Source organism: Monodelphis domestica, chromosome 3, assembly GCF_027887165.1.
Source record: "Monodelphis domestica isolate mMonDom1 chromosome 3, mMonDom1.pri, whole genome shotgun sequence".
NCBI lineage: Eukaryota > Metazoa > Chordata > Mammalia > Didelphimorphia > Didelphidae > Monodelphis > Monodelphis domestica.
Genome location: NC_077229.1, coordinates 356,234,155 through 356,250,471, shown reverse-complemented (window position 1 = coordinate 356,250,471; position 16,317 = coordinate 356,234,155).

Sequence of the window (16,317 nt, the reverse complement as noted above, 5' to 3'; positions counted from 1 at the left end):
GTTTCAACCCACTGAGATAGCTGCTCCAAGCTTGATAATAAAGACAGCAGGATTATATGCTACTTTTTCTTTAGGGAGAGAATGTCGAACAGTTTCCTGTTGATTGATTCTCTAAATCTTTTACTTTCATGTTCAATCTTACCCCAGTCTTCGCTAGCATTGCCTCTGTTCTTTCAAGTAGGAAGTTTGATTCCCAGCAGTGTTAATACTGGTTTCAACCCAGACAAGAAAGTTATGAAAATCATAGAGCTGTTGGAATGGAAAGTTTTAGATCCTCCATTTATGTAGCAAGTTTATTATCACCTTTGGAAATCACCTACCTATTTTCAATTGGCTAAGGCTTATAGCACACAATAAAGAGCTATAAATCTCTAAGTATCTTGCTTCAAAGTAGAAGTGAATAGGGAATTCTTTACTGAACTATCAAATTGATGTCAATGAACTAGATATGAAGAGTAATACATTTTGAGCTTACTTTTGCCTCCTTGCCATCATATTCAGAGTTGCCAAAGGAGTCAAGACTGCCAAAAGAAAGAATGGGAGTCATACCTTTATTTTCTCATCCTACAGAGGAGCTGTTTGACTGACACATTCTCTGTTTTATCACATTATTTTCTTTTTATTTTCTTTCTGCTAACCACTCATTATTATAGAAATGAAGCATTTCCTTTATTAGGATGGAGTTCAAATGAATCATTTCTCATAATTCACTGTGTTTCATTCCAAATCAATTTGTACAAAAATAAAAGCAGAATACTGTAGTGGAAAGAACTTTAAATTCATAGTCGGTAGAGGCATGTGACTGATGCTTGCCTGTTTTACAGATACTTTCATGTTAAATTGAAAGAACCATTGTCAAGTCAATTCATCTAAGTGTTAGTTTCCTCATCCATAATATAGCAATGAAAATACTTATCTTACCTACCTCAGAGGGCCACTAGAAAAGGGATTTTGCACAATTTGAAATGCTATAAAATGTGCATTAATAATTTTGCTATTGTCATTGAAGACAAGTATCATTGTAACTACTTCATTCCCTTCCAATATATTGTGTAACAAGAATTTTGTACCCTTGGAGTTCATCTCCCCAAATCCCTTTCCTTTCATCCCCACATTACATCCTTACCTTGTATAGATAAAACTTTCTATAACTCCAACCTCATATGCTCTCTCTTTCCTTCTTGTATGGTCTAGGAAGCTTCTCTTTATTCAAACTATTACTCTCCTCTATTTCAAGGGATTATTAATAACTTTTATAAAAATATAATATTTGGAGTAATAGATATTAATTTTTAATCTGACATTTCCAGCTACTGACATGGGCATTGTACCCCCAGGAACTCAGGCAAACTATTATCAGGGAAACTCCCTTGCTCCCTTACATCCTCCTGACTGAGCCTAAAAACATCCAATGACCCCTATAGGGTCCTGAGATGATTGTCCTGCTTTAATCATCCTCTAGATTTAAGATAGGCAGAGAGATGTACCCCCAGGCTACACCTCAATCTTATCAGGCTACATCTCAAGATATCTGTTTGTTAAGGAATCTTTTTGCCTCCAGGCAGACCCCAGTCAGACCTCACCCCACCAAGTGCCTGAGTGACCAGCAATCTAAGTCACATCCACACCATTACATAGCATCAGTTGTAGAGTATAAAATCCCCAGAACTGATATCGTCTGGGGGAACAGCTTTTCCATCCATGCTGTCCTCCCTAGGAACTGCTCCCCGTCTTGCTGTTCCACTTTGCTATCCTCCTGGCCATTCTCAACATTACTTCCTAAATTAATAAATTTATCTTTTTGTTTCTAAACTAAGTTTTGGAGTCTTGCATTCTTGCAAAAGGTATCCTTTCCAAACCCCAGGGGTACACGTCTTCACCCCCATAACAGCTACCACTTCAGAGAATGAATTCTCAAATTTTTTAATCAGATAGGCTTTTCAGTAAAGATAAATAGTTTTCCTGGTATTGGGGACCCACCAGGTATCCTCATCTCTTTTCCTGCCTTGTGCTCTCTGTGGAACCCCTGCTACCTCCTGCCACTACTCCAGCTGCCACTGCTTGTTCCTGCTGTTTTTTCACTGACCACCCCACCTGCCTGCCCACCTCTTTCATTTGGGTGACTTAGCCTAGGATTCCTTGCCAAAAGGGATAAGCAGAGGCCTGAAGAACACTGTTGTTCTCTCAAGGTTCCATCAGAGAGGGTGAGATCTATATCCCCTTTTCCCTTGCTTCCTGTGGTTCCCAAGGCAACTTTTCCTTTTCAAGATCAGCTCCTTCCACACTATCCACCCTAACTCAAGCCTGGCTAATCCAGGAGGGCTTTCATGAGATAGGGATGGGGACTGAGGTATCACAGTGCCACTGGTTTTACTTCTGTGTGGGGAAAGGGACAGAACTCTTCTCCAAAACACTCCTTGTGAGGCTTTTACTCCTAGCAAGTACATACAAGGGTAGTGCCACCTATGGACTGGAATTAGAGATTGCAAACATGACTCAGTTTCCTGTCAATCTCAAACAGTTCCTGTTTCCAGAGACTTAACGAGCTCAAATAGCTCCCAGTTTTTGGATGTCTTTTCTTTCTACTGTTCCTCAGTACTGGTTCTTGGGATTAGCTTGAGCATTTGTGAGATTCAAGGGGGAGATTCATCTCCTTCAACTTGGAACTGGGCTATAGGCTTAATGCCATGTCTGGCAGCCCACCAGCCTTCACTGGATCCAGATTTCCAGAACAGAACAGACCACTGGAGTGAAAACAGATCTCTTAGGGCAATACCAGCATTCCTGAGTACAAGACCTTCAGAGCTCTGAGAACAGAACCAGAGCTCCCAGGTACCAAAACCTGGGGAGTGAAAATAGCACTCTCAGAAATACCCTTAGAGCAATACCAGAACTCCAGGTTAACCTTAAGTCAAACCAAACCATAATTCTAGAGCATGAAAAATTATCAGAAGAGATTGTTCCAATAACTATCAAAATTTGACTAGGATCTCAAATAGCAGAACTACAGGTGGACCCCAAAGAAGGCACCATTTGCTTCCTCAGATTTCTGATCCAATCCCTCGAAGGAGTTGGAAATTGTATAATCTCCAAGTCCTCACTCAGAAACACCCCCAAAGGGGATAAGGGTTTGAGACTCTTTCACAGGTTCCAGTTTAGCAAAAGCTGCCCACATATGATTTGGGTTACAACCCCAGCCCTTTAGCCATATGCAGAAAGCCTACAGATCTCTTCCCCACTCAAGCATACACACACACACACACACACACACACACACACACACACACACACACACACATGTGCTCTCACAGCAGCCCTCTTTGACATTCTTACCTCCCAGTCCTAGGTCTCAAGATCTTGCTGGGGAACTCCATCTAAAGTGATGCTCTTCATAAAGTGAGTCTGGACATCCAGAAATTCAATTAATGGAACCAATATTCATGTATTAATCTATTGATTAATAATACATACCTAACTGATCAGGGCAACCTTCCTAGTGAAAGTTTCACTGGACTGAAATTAAAATGCAGTTTTTATAGGGTGCAAGATACAAAGCAAATAATGCTCATTATAAGACATAACCTTGATGGAGCAAGCAGCCTTATCATCTAGAAGTGAGTGGCATGGGGGGGTCATTCCTTGTATATCTTATCCTAACTGCCAGCACTAAGGGAGTTATTTTCTCATGGATTCTAACTATTCTGAGCTGACTGACCTTTATAGGAAAGCTCACTTCTGATTTCTACTTTCCCAGGAAAAACAGATTTTTCTGGTCAATGACTTAGTTTACCTCACTTCTATTTCACTAATTAATAATAATTTGGTGCATTTTTTTCAGATGACTAAAGATGAGTTTCATTTCATTTAATAATTTCCTATTCATATTCTTTGATATTTAGTCAATTGGAGAATGCTTTGTATTATGATATATTTGACTCAGTTCTCTATATATTGGGGAAAAAAAGACCTTTGTAAGACCCTTGTAATAAAGTTTTTCTCAGTTTGTTGTTTCTCTTCTAATATTACTGTATTTGTTTTATTGGAACTTTATTGCACTTTGCCAAGAATGAATTTTGTTTTTTACAAATTGACAATTTGTTGCAACCCTCAGTGTTAAGCAAGTCTATTGTTGCCATTTTACTTACATTTACATGCTCTCAATTTGTTTTTGTGTCACATTTTGCTGATTCTCGCAGTATTTCAAAAATTTTCAATATTATTATGTTTGATAAATAGTCTTTGATGCTACAATTGTACTTGTTTTGGGCTGCCATGAACCATGCCCATACAAAATGTCAAGATTAATCAATAAAAGTTATATGTGCTCAGACTACTCCATTGACAAACCATGGCCTTGGCCTTTCCCCTTTCCTCAGTTCTCCCTATTGCCACACAACAAAATTGTAATTAAGTCAATTAATAAAGCACAATGATCTCTAAGTATTCCTATGAAAGGAAGAGTCAATTGATGCCACAAACTTCATTGTTATCTTATAATTGCTTCAGTTAACTCAACTTTTACCAACAGCTATCCTGATCAGTCAGGAGCCATCAACATTGAGACAAGGCTCTCGGTCAGCATAAAGTTTACTACTTTCAGAAGACTCAAATTGATCATCATTTTTTTAGGAATGAAGCATTTTTAGTAAAAGTATAATGTTTCAAAAGGATAATAGACTATTAATAGAGTAAAAATCACTTTATATACACTAGGAAACCAAAAAAAGTGAGTAATGTGAATCACTTTAATGCAATATTTTCATTATTTTGGTGCTCTGGAACCAAACCTGCAATATCTATGGTTTTTTTCCCCATATAATAGTGTGTTTATCATTTACCCTATAATAAGCATATCTTAAATTGTTAGTTATTTAAAGCATTTTTTGATTTTTTAAAATTTAGAATCTTTTTCTATAGTTACATAATTTATGATTTTGCCCCCCTCTACCCTCCCACTTCCCTGAGCTGACAAGCAGTTCCACTGGGTTATACATGTATCATTGTTCAAAACCTGTTTCCATATTATTCCTATTTGCAGTAGAGTGATCTTTTAACATTAAAATCTTAATCATATACCTATCAAATGACATAATCAATCATATGTTTTTCATCTACATTTCTGTCCCTATACTTCTTTTTCTGGATGGGGATAACTAGTAGAAAAGTGAATTATATTCTATCGTGCCATAATGTGTCAGTCTCTGTATACAATATTCTCTTGTTTCTGTTCCTTTTGCCTTGAATCAATTCCTCAAGGTCTTTCCTGTTCATATGGAATTCCTGTAATTCATAATTCCTTTCAGCATATTAGTATTCCATCACAATCAGATAGAATTTGTTCAGCCATTACTCAATCAATGAATACACTCTCATTTTCCATTTTTTTTGCCACCACAAAGAGTGTGGCTATAAACATTTTTGTACGAGTCTTTTTCCTTATAAACCCTTTGGGGTTAAAACCCAGCAGTGGTATGGTTGGATTGGTAGGCATTCTTTTAAAGCCCTTTGACCAGAGTTCCAAATTGCCCCCCAGAATGGTTGGACCAATTCACAACCACACAAGTAGTGTATTAGTGTCCCAATTTTGCCACATCCCCACCAACATTTATGACTTTCCTTTGCTGCTATATTGGCCAATCTGCTAGGTATAAGGTGGTACCTCAGAATTGTTTTTATTTGCATTTCTCTAATCAGGAGGGATTTAGAACATTTTCTCATGTTCTTATTGAAAGTTTTTATTTTTTTCATGTGAACACTGACTTCATATTTTTTGAACATTTGTTGATTGGTCAATGGGAAATTAAACCTTTGTCAGAGAGTTTTGTTACAAAATATTCTACCAGTTTGTTGCTTTTCTTCTAATTTTTGGTTGAATTGGTTTTCTTTCTACAAAACTTTTTAAATTTGATATAATCAGTTATTCTTTTTACATTTTGCAATGTTCTCTATTGCTTACTTGGTCATAAATCTGTTCCTTTCCCACAGATCTGAAAGGTATGCTATTCTATTTTCACCTAATGTATTTATGATTTCACTCTTTATATTTAAGTCATTTACCCATTTTGAATATATCTTAGTATTGGGTGTATGATGTTGATCTAAACCTAATTTTCCCCATACCGTTTTGGAATTTTCCAGCAGTTTTTGTCAAATATCAAGTTTTTGTCCCAAAACCTATGATCTTTTGGTTTATTGAACACTAGTTTGCTCAGGTCATTTACCCCAAGTCTATTCCACTGATTCACCCTTCTCTCTTTTATCCAGTACCATATTGTTTGGAAGACCACTGCTTAAACTTAAACAAGTACAGTTTAAAATCTAGTAGTCCTAGGCCCCCATCCTTCAAATTTTTATTTCATTACTTCCCTTGATATACTTGATCTTTTGTTTTTCCAAATGAACTTCATCATAATTTCTATAAAGAAGTTTCTTGGTAGTTTGTTATGTATGTGACTGAATAAGTAAATTAATTTTTGTAGGATTATCATTTTTATAACATTTTATAACATTTTATAACATTAGATTATCCTACCCATGAACAAATAATATTTTTCCAATTGTTTAGATCTAGTTTTAATTGTGTGAAAAGTGTTTGGAATTTATGTTCATATATTTCCTGTATTTGTCTTTACAAATAGAATCTAAATATTTTATATTGTCTAGGTGATTTTAAATGACATTTCTCTTTCCAACTCTTACTATTGAGTTGTGTTGGAAATATATAGAAATGCTGATGATTTATGTGGATTTATATTATACCTTGAAACTTTGCTAAAGTTGTTGATCATTTCTATTACCTTTTTAGTTAATTATCTAGAATTCACTAAATAGTCCATCATATTTTCAACAAAGAATGATAGTTTTAGTTTAGTCTCCTCATTGCTGACTTTTAATCTTTTCAATTTACTTTTCTTCTCTAATTGCTACTTTTTGTGCTTCTAGTACAATGTTCAATAATAGAGGTGATAATGGGTATCCTTGCTTCACTCTTGATGCTATTGGGAAGGCTTCTAACTTTCCCCCATTATAGATGGTCCTTGCTGATGATTTAAATTTATACTGTTTATTATTTTTAGGAATGACCCTTCTCTTCTTATATTTTCTAGTGTTTTCAATAGGAATATGTGTTGTATTTTATCAGCAATTTTCTGCATGAACTGAGATAATCGTGTGATGATCTCTGTTGGTTTGATTATGGATATAGTCAATTGTGTGGATGGTTTTGATAATACTAAGCCATCCTTGCATTGCTGGTATAAATCCCACCTGATCATAGTGAATAATGCTTGTGATTACTTGCTGGAGTCATTTTGCTAGTATTGTATGTAAAATTTTTGCATCAGTGTTCATTAAGGAGACTGGTCTGTAGTTTTCTTTCTCTATTTTTGGTCTGCATGACTTTATAACCAATATCATATTGTATCATAAGAAGAATTAGGTTAGACTGCTTTTTGCTTATTTTGTCAAATAATGTCTATAGTATTGGGATAAATTCTTTAAATATTTGATAGAATTCACTCGTGAATCCATCTGGACCAGTGGATTTTTTCTTAAGGAGTTGATGGCTCATTTAATTTCTTTTCCTGAGATGTGATTATATAAGAATTCTATTCCCACTTTTGTTAATCTAGGGAGTTTATATTTTGGTAAATATTCACCTATTTCAGCTAGATTGTCATCTTTATTTTTATATAGTTGGGCAAAATAATTCTTAATAATTATCTTAATTTCCTCTTCAGCAGAAGTGAGATCACCCTTTTCATATTTGATACTGTTAATTTGTTAATTATTTCTTTTTTATTAGATTAACCAATAATTTATGTATTTTATTTGTTTTTGCAAAGTACCAGCTTATTGTCTCATTTATTAGTTCAATAATTCTTTTAATTTCTATTTGATTAATTTATCCTTTGATTTTTAGGATTTCCAATTTAGTTTTTAACTGGGGATTTTAATTTGTTCTTTTTCTAAATTTCTACAGTTGCCAGCCCAATTTATTGATCTTCTTCCTCTCTATTTTGTCACTATAGACACTCAGATGAATAAATAAATAAATAAATAAATGAATAAATAAATAAATATATATATATACACACACACCCCCAAGTACTGCTTTGGCTGTATCCCATAGATTTTGATATGATGTCTCCTCATTGCCATTCTATTGAATGAAATCTGTGATTGTTTCTATGATTTCTTTTTGACCCACAAGTTTGGAAGAATTAGATTACTTGGTTTCTAATTACTTTTAAATTTGCCTTTCCATTGACCCTTATTAAGTATAATTTTATCAAATTTTGATTAAAAAATTTGTATTTATTATTTCTGCTTTTCTGCAATTGTTTGCAATATTTCTATTCCCTTATAAATAGTTGATCTTTTTATATGTACCATGTACTTCTTAGAAGAAGGCATATTACTCTTTGTCCCTACTCAGTTTTCTCCAGACATCTATGAACTCTAATTTTTCTATCATTTCATTCACTTCCATTACTTGTTTCCTATTTATTTTTGAGTTCAATTTATTTAGTTCTGAAAGGTGAAGGTTGAGATCCCCCACTAATATGGTCTTACTATCTATTTCCTCCTCAAGCTCCATTAATATTTCCTTTATCCATTTAGATGCTATGCTCTTTGGTGCATAAATGTTTTGTATTCATATCACTTTTTTGTTTATAGTACCCTTCAACAGAAGATAATTTCCTTCCTTATCTCTTTTAATCAGATCAATTTCTACTTTAGCTTTGTCTGATATTATGATTGCTACTTCTACTTTTTTTTTTTACTTTAGATGACTCATAATATATTCTGCTCTGGCCTTTTACTTTAAATCTCTGTGTGTCATTCTGCCTTAAATGTATTTCTTGTAAACAACATATAGTAGAATTCTGGTATAGAACGCTTCTATTCATTTCTTTTTAATGGTTAAGTATATTCAAGCCAGATTCAGAGTTATGATTACTAACTTTGTATTGCCCTCCATCATAACACCCCCTTTAAATACTGCTCTATTTCCTTTCTCTCTGCTTCTCCTCACCAGTGGTTTTGTTTTTTGTCACACACACTCCACTTCCTCCTCTCTCCAATTACCTCCCTCTTTCTTTGACTTTTTCCCCTTCTACTTCTCTGTGGGATAAGATATAATTCTATACCCCACTGAGTATACTTGTTTTATCCTTGTAAAGATTAAAATTAATATCTAATACTCCAAGTATTATTTTAATACTATTTGTTAAGATTAACTTAAAGCAGAGAGAAATTTAAAAAAAAAACAGAGAAATTAATAAAAAGCAGAGAAAGACAAAAAATCGCTCCCTCCTCTATACTGGTACAAGCCAGAGAGAGAGGGTGAGCTGAAATGGAAACACAAAAACTCAATCCATGTAAGGAGACACACAAACAGGAAAAGCAAAAGGGGATTTTGGGAAATGGAGTCTCTACGGTCCAAGATTCTAAATCAATACACCCTCTCAGAGCCTTTTACAATTAGAGTAACTTTTAAGCATTTCTTGTCACCACTCTTGTCCTCCCCTCTGTATAATGATTTTTCATTCCTCTTCACATTATAGAATTTACCTCATTCTCTCTCCCTTCCCTTTTTTCTCAGTGCAACCCTCTAAGTCCTTGATGAATTTTTTCTACATATCATTCATATACATGCATATCATATATATATATATATATATATCCTTTTCATCACATTACATATATCATATCATCATAGTCAACTTACTTTCCTACCCTCCTTCTGAGTAAATACCTTCTATATTCTTTACTACTAAAAGTAATTTTTGAGAATTACAGAAATCTTCTTTCCATGTAGATATATAAGCATTTTCATCTTAATGAGTCCCTTAAATTTTCTATTTCTTATTTACCTTTTTGGGCTTCTTTTGGGTCTTGTGTTTAGATTTCAATTTTTTTTATTTAGGTCTGGCTTATTTCTCAGGAATGCTTGAAAATCTTCTATCTCATTGAACATCAATTTTCCCCCTTAAAGAATATACTTAGTTTTGCTGGATAGGTGAATCTGGGTTGTAAATCCAAATCTTTTGTCTTCCTGAATATCCTATTCAATGCCTTTCAATTCTTTAATATAGAAAGTGTTAGGTCCTGTATGATTCTGATTGTAGGTCCGTGGCATTTGAATGATTTCTTTCTGACTGCTTGAAGTATTTTTCCTTGGCCTAGTGGCTCTTGAATTTAGCATTTTGTGTTCCTGGAAGTTGTCATTTGAGAATTTCGTTCCAGAGGTAATCTATGAATTCTTTCAATTTCAATTTTATTTTATTTTTTGAGCATCTCTGTGCAGTTATGTTTGATAATTTCTTGTAATATGATATTCAGTGTTTTTTCTTCTTCATGGCTTTCAAATAATCTAATAATTCTGATTGTCTCTCATAAACCTGCTTTCTAGGTCAACTGTTTTTTTCAATAAATTATTTGATGTTTTCCCCTGTTTATTTTTCATTCCTTTGATTCTGCTTTATTGTTTCTTTATTGTTTATGAATTCTCATAATCTCTGACTCCAAAGATAACCATATATCTATCAATTTATCATAAGATATATTATCATTATGTCCCTAATATGTCTGAAGTTCCAAACTTCCCTGAGCTAATCTTTCCCTGTGTGTTCATTGTTAGTCCATTAGCATCCTAAAATGATATTAGAAAATTAATTCATTAATATGATACAGATGTACATTGTTCTTTCTGTACGAATTTTACATATATACAAGTATGATGCATTTGTACATGAGTCCTGACTGAAAGTCATTCAGACAAGAATATTTATAACTTCTTCCCTGCATGAGTTATGCAGAAGTTCAAATAAGTTGAACCTATTTCAATAAAACCCAAAATCAGTATGAAATATCTGTGTGTGCTAATTATGAATTGTTACATACTTCATCTGTGACTCTTCTTCATGTTATGATTTTTAATGTATATGTACATGTATTGATCTATATGTGAGATTAATATGTATGATGAATAATCTTATGTGACCCATTATCATCAGTCTTTGATTTTAAAGTTCTTTTGGTGTCCTTGGTGTGAATGCAAATATACAGGTCCTGTGTCTTCCTCTGTACTGCATTCATATTTGCCTGTCATCTCACCTTGATTGAAGTCTGTGTTCTTTGATGATTTTAAAATACAGGATAATGCATGTGTGTAAGATTATCTTATGTTCATGTGTAAGAATTATTTTCTTCATGTGTTCATTGTATGTAAGTTTGTCTGAAACCTTCATATGTGCATGTCAGTCTTCTACAGTGTGGAATCTCCATGCATGAGTGTATGCAATGTATTTTTCTAATCTGTGAAAAGTGTATCCTATGATTTAAAAGTTTGATATGATTTTTGTAAGTTGAATATCTGGTTCTCTGGAGATTGGGATCTGTGGAGACTTGGATTTCAGGAGATTTGGATATTTGGAGATAGAAACTTTCTTTTACTCTTGATTTATACTTGATTGTTATATGTCATTCTTTTAACAGGAGCTAGTTTTACTATTAGCAGAGATTTGATTGTTATCAAGAGCTATTTTCTTGATAACTAAGATCATCTTATATTTTTATGCAGTGCCTTTATTCTGCTTTTTTCTTCTTTCACTCTCATTTTAGTAATTTCCATTTATAGGAACAATGTAAGTTTTTAAGGCATTGGGCATTATTTCAGATATTTCTATATTTCTTTTGCATTCTATTCAGCATGTTTCCTCTAAATCTTTTATGTTGCTATCAATATTTTGACCATAATGTTGTTTCTTGTGAGATTCCTAAAATGATTAGGTAATAGCTTCATGGGATGCCCTCCCTCTCTTCCTCCCCCTGTAGAGATTGTTTTGTAGGTGGAGGATAGGTAACATGTTTCAGTTCTCATCTGTAAGTTGGTATTAGATACCTTTGATAACAATTCATGGTTTCATCCTGTGTGGGTAAAGTCCTTCAATAGCATCTTAGATATTTCCCATCTTCATTTATTGGGGTCTTTGGACTTGTCATGTAGCAAGAGTTTTGTCAATATTATATTAGGGGATTTCCTGATTTGATTAAATTTTCATCTTGGTACTTCTGTCAGATCTTATACATAGTACTAGTCTGGGATGTTGTATGTTATCCTCTGGAATTCAAACTATTTCTGGTCTCAACTCTTCTCAACAGATGGTATTTGTAATGTTATGATGTTGAAGGTTAGAGAAAATAAGTGAGATATTGTCTATCTCTTCTCCAGTTTGTTCTTTAGTATATTTCTTCTAATTCAGTGTCACTGTCCCCCCCAAAGTCAAATTTCTTTTCAAATTCTTCATAACTATTGACTCCATAAATATCAAATATTTCCTTTACTAACAAAGAGTTTTCTATGTTTATAATTGCTTCATCATCAGAATCATATTCAGAAGAGTTTCTTTCATCTGAATCTAGGTATTCACTATGCCAATTAGTGTCCCACACTCCCAATTTTTGTGATCTTTATCATAGAGTTTATTGTATTTATATCTTCTTCATCACTCATTTTTAATCACTGTTTTTATCTACTATTATTGTACCATTTGGCATTGTATCATCTGGGTCTGAGTATGACTCTTGGTCACTGATTTCTATAATCTTCAGATTTTTCATTGCATTTTGTTCAGTGACATGTAATCCTGTGTCAGGTGTTAACTCAGGTTTTATGTCTTTCTCTAACTCTATTTCAGTGATTACTATATTTTCCAATTGTTTTTCTTGTTGTTTCCCAGTGATATGCTCTCAATCTATGTTCTGTGGTGACAACTATGTTACTAGAGGGCTTACTGCTTCTGGAAGATATGCTATGCTGTTACTAAAGTGCATAGGTTTTATCATATCTTTTATCTCAGGTCTTTGTTCACATGCATCCTCTTTTGAATCTGTTGAGGTAGAAACCTTTCTCTCTATGATATCTTCTGGGAATGACTTTAGTACAGTTGCACTTACCCCTGTATCACTAAGATCTGTGTATTCATTCTTTCCCACTTTACTTCATACATATGGTTCAAGTGTTTGAGTTGTCAATGAACCAGTTATGATGTTGTTGATTTGCATTGTCCCTACATCAGCTGTTGACTGTATGTTTGGAGTAATTAAAATGTCTTGGTTTAATTCATTTCCTGCCTGATCTTCATTAACACTCTGTTCTGTAAGTTGTTTCACTGACTGGGAACATGAATTAAAATCATGGATAACTGCCTGCTGTTTTGTACTGAAATGGTCAGACAGTCCCCCTGCATTTAGAACTTTGGCTTCATGCTGGCTGTTTTAATATTGAGCCACTTTGGCAGTTGCTGTTTCCTGCATTCAATCCATATTTTAAAATTTCACAGTTGCATATTCTGGTAATGATGTCAACCTATCAATACTGGGAATTTGAATAGTACTATCACCCCCATTTATAGATGTATAATAATTTAAATTTGAATTTTCCTTGTTATACTGTAATGGATGAAAAATCTCAAATTCAGGATTCAAAGAAGTTCTTTTTTTCTACAGGAGTATGCACAAAAAGCTTTCTGTTCTTTCAATTAATCCAAGTGGGAATTTGTTCATTTCTGTGAGTATATTTACTTTGTATTCAGGTTTTACAGTTACTGTTGCCTTAGTAACAGTTATCACTGCTTTCATATTATTGACTTGGTTTAGAGAATTTAAATTTTGTTTCCTTTTTGCTGATGTCAACTTGTGGTGTTGTTGATGCAAGTTTTTATAACTTTTTTTTCTCTGATCAATCGCTAAAACAAATCTGCACCCAAAGAAATTCTCCAGATATGTTTTAATTTGTTCTCTGGTTTTCTCTTGTCTAATTACTATGATCCCTGTTTCTGACTTTTCTACATCTCTTTTCATCTCTGCAATTATATTTTTGATATTTGTCTCCATCTCCATAACTTCTCTCTGCTTTTTATTAATGTTTTGTTTTAATCCTTCAAGGGAAACTCTCACAGAACATGTAAATTCATTTACAGGTACCACCCTTGTAGCCTCATCTCCCTTTTTGTTTTTTAATTTTAATCCCTTTTGTTTCTTCTTGTTGCCACTAGTCCAATCCTTTCTCCCATATGCAATCTCCTGCCTTAATAACTTAGGGTCCTGGCTTAATGCTGTATATCTCCCTTTTGCCACAACATCAGAGCAATGTGGTTTGGTTCCTTTTTGTATAGCTTCCTAGATCAATTTTAAATCTGGAGTTTCTGAATTTTTTTAGTGTGAAATGAGAGCAACACTTATTAGTGTTCCTATAATAAGTCTTGCCCTGGATATTTGCCTGGTTTCTTGTACTTCTGTTATTGCCCTGTTCATATTTTTTCTTTAAATAACAATCTCTGACTATGTGACTGACCCTGTTGCATAAAAAGCATTTCCTTGTTTCTCTCTGACTCCTTTGATTTTGGTACGAAAGTCTAGAGTATGTTTTTATCATTTTTAAGCTTTTCACTTCTTCAATTTCCTTTTGTCTCAATGAGTCTTCTGAACTCGGCAATTTTCATTTGAGCTCATCTTTCTCCCTCTCCTGCTCTTTCTGATTTTCATAAATGTTAGTTGCTATGTCCCTAAGTTCTGAAATAGAGATGGTATCATATTTAGGGAAGAAATTCCTGAAAAAATTTCTTAATTGCATGTTTCATCCTTTTAAAAACTGCCTTCTGATATGGACTACTGATTTCTGTGAGTCCTGGCTAATTCTCATAATTGAGTCTATGTTTTCTGTCAATCTGTCAATGTAAGTGGCAGGGTGCTTGTTCTTTTCCTGCACCATCTTGTCAAATTTCCTCCTAGCATTTGGTTTAAAGCAAAATGACTTTATTGCTTGCAGAAGGTCTTCTCTGCATCTCTTTAAGTATGAGAAGTTAAATGGTCTAGTGAAGTCAAAGTCATCCTGTTTCATGTGCCCTGGGCCAGTCTGTCAAGTTGTCATCTTGCCTGGTCTTTTCTACAAACTGCCTCTGATCATGGGGGCTAAATACCTCTGTCATAATCAAATCAATATCATCAAAATTAGGTTCAAATATTTTGAAGGCATATTTCAGCTCTTTAGGACATTTATAGGGCTTGTTTATGAATTTTGGAATTTTTTTTTTCAGGGAGACCAAGTCTTGGCTTGTGAAAGACTTGTGTACTTTAGAGTATAATACACCAGCTCCATCAGTGATTTTTATCACATCATGAATAGGTGGGATTTTATGAGACCCTGTGCCCTCAGTTGATGTGTTTTCCTATCTGGTATTGTCCTTTGCATTGTCAGAAACCTTGTCCTTAACCGTAGTGTCATTTGTCTTGTTTGTATCATTTTCTGAAGCAATTGAGTCCCCAACCATATCTTTAGGTGTTTCAGGCCTTTCTCTAGCATTGTCCTTTTCCCTTCTTGCCAAGTATTCATTGCACATTTTCTGAATGAAGTCTTCTAATTTACTGTCCAATACAAGTATCTGTGCAGCCTTCCTAGGTGTTAGAATCTTTAGAACACATTTTAAGTAAGAGAGGGTCTGCATGGTGGCCATGAGGATCACATAGATTTGGGTCACTACCTGCGAAACTATGGTATTGGAGAATGGTATCATAGTGATGAATGATGTAATGTTAGTTATTAATTCAACCGTGTCCATCATGGCACTGGTGATAGTATTGTAGATAATACAATGCACCCAATAGATCACTAATGCCATGAGCACATATGCCCAAAAGATCAATTGAAGCATCATTTGTTCTTTTCCAAATTCCTCTGTCCGAGCCCTTCAAAATATGGCTACCCTTGTTTGGGGGTTCAAACACATAACCCTCCTTTCAATTGCCTTGGATAGATTCTGGTTTTTCCTGAGGTGCCAAAGTTTAATAGAGAGGGGGACTTAAAAAGGGAAGAGACCAGTGAACAGCTGCTTTGGGGACTGAGTTCTGTGTGACATTTCCTTTTTCTTTCCACTGAGCTAAGCAGCCACTAATGGAGTCAGTTAAGCAGTCAGAATAGAGAGTAAGTCTACTCTCCACAGCTTTCCATCTAAACTTGATGGATGGAAATTCCCCTTATATTACATAAACTCTTAAACAATTCTGTTATAATTCAAAGTATATCATTTATTTTGAAAGGTAGGGAAAGGGCAGAGGGAGAAGAGAAAGTTCCCTACTATCTCTTTCCTAAGGGAACTTTTGTGGGCTTGACCAAAAGGGCATAGGGTTCTGAGTTCCCCTAAGGAAAAAAAATATAGTCTCTATTCCGAAGGTTGTCTTCAATTGGGCATAAAAAACTTCATTCAGTTCAGTTCAGGCAAAGGGATTTAAGATGAGTACCTCTCCCATCCT